Source organism: Aptenodytes patagonicus, chromosome Z, assembly GCF_965638725.1.
Source record: "Aptenodytes patagonicus chromosome Z, bAptPat1.pri.cur, whole genome shotgun sequence".
Taxonomy (NCBI): domain Eukaryota; kingdom Metazoa; phylum Chordata; class Aves; order Sphenisciformes; family Spheniscidae; genus Aptenodytes; species Aptenodytes patagonicus.
Genome location: NC_134982.1, coordinates 13,716,834 through 13,724,821, shown reverse-complemented (window position 1 = coordinate 13,724,821; position 7,988 = coordinate 13,716,834).

The window sequence follows — 7,988 nt, the reverse complement described above, 5'->3', positions numbered from 1 at the left end:
AGTGATAGTGTGAATTCTATTGAGGCGTTTATGAGAAGAAAAGGAAGGAGAAGAAAAGAAAGAAGGAAGGAGAGAGAGATATACCTTTCACCACCCTTGGATCCCACGATGACGACAGCGGACGCGTCGATCCTCCGGCGGCGGGCACGCACGTGGCTCCTGGGAGTGGCGCCTTTTGTAGTCCAGTCCCCGCCTCTCGGCCACGCCTCTCGGGGAGTTACGTAACCCCTGATCTCCTGCACAGGTGCCCCCCGGGGGGGGGGTGTGGTCGCGAGAGGGTCTTTTGGGTGGTCGTGAGCCCCTTCCTCAAACGATCTCCCTATGACCTCGGGCCACATATGGTGCGGGCCTACCAGAACAGGGCGCTGCGCACCCTCCGGCACGCCCTCCGCCTCCCGTCCCATGCCTCCCACCTGCGGCCCACCGTTGCCCTGCAGACCCCAACCTGCTTTGCCACAACGTTTGAGACGTAACATTAACTCCTTCAGCCTCTCACAGCTGGGTGTGTGCAGCTTACACCGTATTGTAGAGGATGAATTGCTTATACAAGGTCCTCAGCCACTTGTGTGACTTCCATGTTACAGAAAAAGCAGCTTTTTGGCTACCCTATTTGTTGGCAAAACTCCTACAGGGTCCATACATGGGAAGAGCAAAGCAAGGGATTCTGCTGTCCTTGGTGGCAGGGTACACGACGATTAGTGGAGTAACTGGCACTGTGTGGATCGGGTCACTGCAGACATGAGAAACAACTAACCCTTGTTAAAAGCAATGAGCCAGACAGGGAAAGAGGGATGGAAGCAGAGTGTAAGAAATTGTCCAGTTCAAGGGAGTTTACAGCTTTCCCCACCTATGAAAGCTCAGGGAGAGGCAGAACTGCTCTGCGAAGGAATTATCTATGATCCTACAACCCTACAGCCATCTTGGATGGAAACACCACCGTCTGTGGCTGGGCCACCATCAAAAAGGCTATTCTAACCCATTTTGGGTCATCCCAGAGCATCAGCCTTACCAAGAAAGTGGCAAGACACTACTCCAATGCTGCTAGCAGAAAGAATTTCGGGAAATCCTTCAGCGCTTGCAGGCCTAAACAGCAAAAACCTTAGGTAGCATTGCTTTCCCACTTATTTTTCACACTGTCTGCTGAACTGCAGTCTGTATTTGATTTATGCCGTGACAGAACATTTTACTCATCTTGCCAGTGTGCATGGTTGTGCTCATGGAAATTGACTCACATGATGCACCTTCCCTCCAGGGCAGCACACCATGGGCTGGAGACACTGCCTCGCTGTGCCTGGCCTGCTCACGCTAGCAGGAGAAGGGACTTCTCCAGGGTTGAAGGACGCCCTTCACATCACCTGGCTAACACTGAAATGATATAGCTTTGAGAGGTACCCTCAGCTCTGTACAGCACCTATTCCTACCACCCCTGTCTCCTGAAGAGACTATACTGATAGATTTGGCAGGTTACAACATCACTCCTTTGATACATAACCATAAATAGGTTGCTCAGGTCCTTAATTGCAGCAAGGAGCCCAGAGGTTGGCAAACTGCTCTTGTGTCTTTGATACAGTGAAAACTTTGAGTAACACAGACACTTGCAACAGCAGGAGAAGTAGGTATGCCTATGGCACTGCTAGAGAACTGAGGTGTCCAGCCAAAACATTTAGGTCTATCTTGCTTTTATTTCCACTTCACTCATTCCAAATCAGCCCAAGGGCTGTCATAAGGGGATGAACATTTGGTAACAAATGTGGCGGCCAAAAACTGGACAAACTCCTGGAAGTCTTGCAAGAGCCATCCTTTCAACCAGAGGGAGTCATTGCTGAGAGTCTCAAGACCGAAGGCCTGGATGTGGTTGGTAAAAGGTCTAGGAATGGTCTGTAAGCATGTGGAGCATTGTAGGAACATCCATCCTTTCCTATGGATGAATAAGGAATTCCTCAAGTGTATAAAGCCATAATCTTTTGCAAATGCCATAAAAAACCCACCATGGTGATATAATTTCCTTTTCAAACTATCTTTTTTTTTTTCTCCTCCCTGTGAAAGTGAGTATTTAGAAACCAAATTAGGAAGACAAACACAGCTTTTCCTTGCAGGAAGCTCATTCTTTTCTGTTATAAACGGCGCTAGTTGGCTGGGCTTTTACCCAGCAAGGGCTGCCAGCTCTGTAAGAGAAGTTACTCATCTCCAGTCCATGTGGCTCTTTCCCAGTTATTATTACAGCATATATTTTAAAAAATATTTTTAGCTCAAAGAGGCAGGCAATGAATGAAAGTGAATGTGCCAGATGTCCCTCTCAATTTTGCCCAGTCTACCCATTTTCTGCCTCTTCTGGGGTAAACAGATGCCTGTGGATGGGGTATTTATCAGAAACCTTTTACATGGGGAAGAAATGAAGCAAAAAGCTAGGCCTGCAGCACACTGCAGCTGCTGGCTTTATGTGCTAGACTGGCCTGGGTTGTTCTGAGAAGGCCAACTTTTTTCTCCTCTTTTTAGGAGACTAAAAAGAGCTGACTTCTTAGCTCCTTGCAAGCTGGCCCATTCAGGGTATGTATTTTTGGTAGGAGATGCAGGTAATTTAGCAAAATCAGATGGTGATGGACACCCCTCCTCTTACCACAGCGTGATTTATTTTATCTGTTTTGTGACCTTTGGATCCTAAGCGTGGTGACACAGGTTTTCTCATTTTAGCTGAAGCCTGGACACGGTGCATTCACAAGAAAGCGCTTGGACCTTTCTCCTAATGATCTCTGCAGACCTCACCAGAAGGTTGTAATCCAAAACTATAGCGCTGCCATTTTCCTAACAGCCCCACTCTTGATCGATGGCATCTCAATACACGCATAAAACAAAGACTTTAATAATCTGATATGAACAATTAAGAACTATCCCAGTAACCAGATCTTACTGGGTTAATAGATTATGGATCAGCCACAGTTTGTTTTCATCCAGTGCCCCAGTAGGGTAGGGAGAACTCCTGGGAGAGTTTGACCATTTATATAAGCCCTGTTTTTCCCTTGATGACACGCTTTCCCAAAGACATAACATCTTTGATACATCTTAGGAATCTGAGAAACTCTGCTAAATCTGGGCCCTTAAAAATGATCTATGTGACATCAGGTCACGTAAATTCTGGAATTCTGCTTACAGCCCCCAGACAAATGTTCTACAGTTTATTCTTGACCTCTCCTGGATACAAAAGCACACCGAGAGCATTTTTTCTTCACGCCTTTCATTGTGCAGGGCAGAAGAACAGTCTTGGGTATCAGTGGGCCTGAAACTGTGTTTCAGCTTCCCACCCCAAACCAGCATACCTTATCTGAACTACCCACATCTCCTGCACACACAAAGCTTGAGCTGGGGATACAGTCAGAACATGATTTCTCACAAGACGTTCTTTATTGCTTGTTGGATGGTTAAAATAGTGAGCAGCTGTTTCTGTGGTATTTTAGCCATTACACTTTTGGTCTTGGCCAGAACAGAGGAATTGCAGAGAAGAGCATATTTCAAGTAGTAAATTTAAACATTTTGAAACTTGAGGGAAAAAAGGTGAATTAAGATGAAGCCAAAAATTCAGGTTAGATCTTGTTTAATCCAAACCAGGATATCCATCCCTGACAAAAACGTTGACCACGGTTATTTTTTTGGCACCGTGTCTGTTCTCTCCCCACCCTGCTTTCTTGGAAGTCACTGTGCTCTGGCTCTTCAATTAGAGACGGATAATTGATGCATTGCAGACTGGAAAAAGCTTATCACACTGCATTATTTGTTCCACCACCAGAGCCCTATCACCACTGTGAAATCTATCTCTGCAAGTTTGAAAGAGGCTTGGATAAACCACCTGGTGATCCCGTCTGGGACTGTCGACAATCTGATCCAGGCAGTTTGTCACGGACCCTTGAAAATGGCATGGGCGGAGTGAAGGGGTCTGTGTCTCCAGTGCATATTTTGGAGCGAGGGTTTGTGCAGATGAGCTGGCGGAGGCTGTGCTGTGTTTTGGAGGATCACCCAGACTGCGGCTCTGCTGGTAGCTGGGAGCTCAGGCCTGAATTTCTGCCCACTGCTGATCCTTTTGTTTAGGGGATCCCCTGGTTTAGGCATATGGAGGGTGGGAAAGAGGTTTTTTTAGGCTGTAAAAAGTGGAGGAATGAGGTAGCAGTGGCAATCCAGGGCTGCTGGAGCACATCAGTGCAGAGTACCTCCCTGGGCAAACTGCGGGGGCCCAAGGAGTGGTGGAGGGTGGCAGAAAGGCAGGACCTCAGCCCCAGCTCTCATATTATACCGGAAAGGAAATGCTAGTGTCAAGCAAGTCAAGAGGATTTCCTGATTGACGGAAAAGTCAAAGTTAGGGAGGATCCAGACGCTTCTGGAGACTCATCTCCTTCGGGTGACTGCAGAAGCCATGTAATGGAGCTGGATCTGCCCCACTCTCCTCCTCCGACAGCTAGTGATAGCTTCCTATAACCAGTGAGGAAAACACCTACACAACACACCTCACTGCTATGTACCTCCAGGAACTGGTGTAACTGTGAACTACACACAGCTTGGATGTCAGGAAACAAACCGCCCAGAGTACGGACAGCACCATCGCTGTCCATAGAGCGCAGTGGCAGTGGGTTGCAGGAGAAGAAAATGTTCAGCCATGGAGAAGATGTTGCACAGACTGTGAGTGCAAACCCTTTTTGAGTGCACAACACTTGGAAAGCCCCATGAAACTGCCTTCCTCTTGGTAGCCCAGCTCTGTGGAGGCTCCCCTGGGGAGGAGGGCAGTGAGTTTTGCCTGAATCCCCATTACTGACCAAAACTCCTGCAGAAACAAGGAGCAGATCACAGAAGCCCTCAATGAAAATACCTCACTTGTTCCTGTGGGTTTGCAGTGGTCAGCACGGAGGTGGGAAAAGGCTTCAAAGCTGTTTTCTCCCTGCAGCCACACTGAGTATGGCTCCGTGGAGGTCGCTTGTGAAATAGCAGGTATAGATTATCTCTGTCTGGTGTGGAGGAGTTGACACTGCAAACAGGACAATTTCTAAGTAAAGGACCTGTAAATGTTTAATTACAGAAACAATCCTGCCTGGGCCACAGAAGACTTTTGGTTTTTTTTAAATTTTAATAATTTTGTTTTGTTGCATCTTGAAATGGTGGCCTGCAGTTTTACATAATAACCTCACTAACAACCCACTTTCCCAATGTCGGTATGAATAACATAGTAATAAGGGTCCCCTTTCTCACAGAGCGGAGTTTTTGCTTGCAGAGAAGGTGGGAAGCAGCTTTCACTCAGCAGTTATTGCATTTTAGCTGATATCTCATTATCTGACATAAGCAGATCCATGTGCTTCACTTCATCTTAAACTGTTGATTACCAGGTAGAGGCATATCCTGCTGCCAGAGACCGACAGGGGAAAGGTAATTACAGCTGTGCTTGAGCTCAGCTAGCAAAGGCTGGAAGGGTGATGCTGGGTGTGCAAACACACAGCGAAGAGGTAGGGAGGGGGTCAGATTTTATTCTCTGTCAGCACTCCTGCAACGCACACCAGCCCTGCAACTAAAAGCAAAAACAAACCTTTTAGGTCAGTCCTTTTCTCACCTCCAGATCAGTAGGATCTGTTCTTCTCAGCATGAAGCATTATCAGTGTTTTATACCAGCACAAAGTTAATTCAAAGCACTGCTATTTTGATGTCCTATTATTTTAGATTCAGTTCACATATTTGGATAGACCATTTGGAGATCAAGAATGGAGAATCAGAATCAGTTCCTCCATTACTTTTTACTTCCGAGTCCAAAATTTCTGCCTGTAGACAATGATTTTGTGGGCCAGCTATTCCTTGCTGAAGGCACAGAGGAGAATGATGGGCAGCAAAGATTTCTGCAGATGGGATTCTGTTCAAAAGACTGGAAACAAAAGAGCCAAGTCTAAACTCTACTATTAATTTGGACCAAAAAATGTGTGTAGCATCAAACCACGAGAGCAGTGATGGGTAGGAACCAGGTGGACTCTATTAGAAAGCAAGAAAGGGAATCTTTCTTCTTTCTAATAGCTGCCAAGAAACATGCTTGTTTCAGCTTTTGCATGAAATGATAGATGGGGGCTTTGAAGCCCAAATCTCTTTGGTTTTATTCCTCCTCCCTTTGGGACATGGGTGCTGTGGATGTTCATTACTCACGCTGGAAACATTTGCCACAGGAAGCTCCTGGAAGAGAGTTTGGAAAGCCATGAAAGCCCTAACGGCAGCTGAAAACATCAGTGCCGTCCCAGGACTTGCTGAATCAAATTATTAAGTGCCAAGATAAATTAATGTTTGTCTCTGAGTCATTCCCAATTTTACAGAGTCCGGGGTTTCAAACTCCCTTCCTACCACGAAAATCCTCTCTCCTTGAAAAAGAAAACCCATTTTGGTGGCAGCAGCTTCCAAAATCTGGAACTGTGTTTTCAGAAGTCTTGCTTCACTCTCCAGTAAATTCCTTTCCATCTCTCCTTGCCCAGAGAAATAACTGGAATATTTGCATTTTTTTTAAATCAGGATTTTCAGTAGTTATAAAGCATAGGCTAACGAGCCTCTTCTGCAAGGCTATTTAGTTAATTAATATTTATACACTGAAGCAAGGCTCAAGAGAGAATCTATGAAGTGTTATTCAATGATCCTGAACATCTGGCTTGAGAATCAAAGATTTCACTGAAATTGGATTAAGATTCCTGCCATTAGAGCTTCAAAATAAGGGAGATAAATACCACAAAAACATGAAGCAAGGAGACACAGCTCTGCCTGGCAAGCCTGTGGGCTGAGATAACCAGGAGCCACCCCTGTTCCTGGGGCTGTCGCTGAGACAACTGGGGTGCTGCAGGCAGTGGGTCATGTTTATCCCCAGGGGGAAACTCTGAGCCCACAGCAGCCGAGGTCTCTGCTCCTACACCATGCTTGGCCGGTGGAGAAGGAGAAAAAGGGAAGACCTGTCCTTGGCTGCCTTTGCTTCCAGTAGCCCCAAGCGCTGCCCCTGTGCTGTCTCAGCCCAGACCCTATGTGTCCGTGGGGGCTGGCACTGCCTTTCTGGGGGACTGGAGCAGCCCCACACTCCTCTCTGAGGGCTGTTAAATAGGAGATAACTGAGGAAAGCGGCTGGGTACAGGCTGACACTGACACCCTGCCCAGGCCTTGTGCCACTGGCACACGTAGCCCAACTGAGCATTGCTCACCCCTCTCCACTGCATCTCCAGCCAGCACCTTCTCCCGTGATGTGACTTGCTCTGCTGTCTCCCACAGAAAGGAGCTGAATATAAAACAGAGAGTGCTTTCTCACCATCATTCAAGCTCTTTCTCACCATCATTTAGCAACCATCAATTGTGCATCCCTTCCAGCATCTACAAGGCTCTGAATGAAAAGCCATCACATCACAGATCTCCCTTCTGGGCTCATCTTCCATTTAGACAGGAGAGTCACAGCCACTTTCAAAATCCTCACCGCTTGAGCCTTATTCTCCTTACTTGGGGTCAAAAAGAGGGTTTCCTGTGATTTCACAAGGATTAAGATTAGGCTTTGTTTCTTCAGATGCTCCATACCTCATCCCCATCTCGGTAATACGCCAGGCAGTGAAGACACGTAATGACTGCCCCTTGGAGCTGCAGTCAATGAAGTTGGGGCATTTTAGCAGATGTAACTTATTTCCCCTGTTTAGCAGTGCCTGTGGTGTTACGCTTTGCTGCCGTAGCATGCTGGTATGCTTAAGGCTTTTTACATTATTGAATAACTTAGCACCTCATTTTACTGGTGGGTCTTGGCCTTCTGGTTGGTCACGTCCTGGTTTGTTCCCAGCATCTCTTTTGGAGTGCACTGTCTATTTTCCCCCTCAAAATTAAGCCTGTGGATTTGTGGATCATTGACTTCAGAGACTACCTTCTGGATGGATGAACCCTTCATCACTATCCCAACAGGCCCTTGGTGCTCATGCAACCCTCATGCTCTAAAAACAACCACTGTAGCACCCTGCACCACA